Here is a 694-nt window from a genome sequence, read left to right as displayed (position 1 = left end):
AATCTGCTGCCACCTGCAGACTGTTGCTTAGTTCTGGATATCTCAGAGAGCTGAAAGCAGGGGTGTTGGTGGAAGTAATTTGGTTTGATTTATATGTTAATGCGAATGTACCTAATTCATACTTCCCAAATCAATGTGGGAACGGAACTACAGCTGTCCTTTCAAATTTACACATTTGCAAATACGGCAATGTAGTTTTCCAACTACAAAAAATGACTATTCTCTATTTAGGGAAAGTGTGCATAAGATGCATAAATGTAAGAATAATGTACAGAAATGCATACTATTAGAGGAAAATTGATAGCAAGAAAGTGGTGCATTGGGCAAAATTCCATATAAAAAGGTGTATTATTAGGAGGCCTACAGCCATACTACCCTAACATGCCTGATCTCATCTGAACTCGGAAGCTAAGCAGTGTCAGGCTTGGTTAGTACTTGGATGGGAGACCACCTGGGAATTACAGGTGACGTAGGCTTAGAGGAAGGCAATGGTAAAGCACCTCTTACCATGAAAATCTTATGAATATATCCAAAAGAAGATTCATAGGGTCGCCATAAGTCGTAACTGACTTGAAAGCATCTAACAACAACAAAATTATTAGGAGAAATGCACACTAACAGAAAAATTCAAACTATAGGTATTCAGTGTAATTTATGCTAGTGTAATTTATCCCTATCCCAAACTATCCCCATC

General features: G+C 38.0%; 1 pseudogene; it reads left to right on the top strand.

Annotated features, from left to right (window-relative positions):
* Positions 1 to 358: 358 nt before the first annotated feature.
* On the top strand, positions 359 to 476 carry LOC133373034 (5S ribosomal RNA; annotated as a pseudogene).
* Positions 477 to 694: the final 218 nt, after the last annotated feature.

Source organism: Rhineura floridana, chromosome 18 (genome assembly GCF_030035675.1).
Source record: "Rhineura floridana isolate rRhiFlo1 chromosome 18, rRhiFlo1.hap2, whole genome shotgun sequence".
Lineage (NCBI taxonomy): Eukaryota > Metazoa > Chordata > Lepidosauria > Squamata > Rhineuridae > Rhineura > Rhineura floridana.
This window is presented reverse-complemented; position numbering and strand designations above follow the sequence as displayed.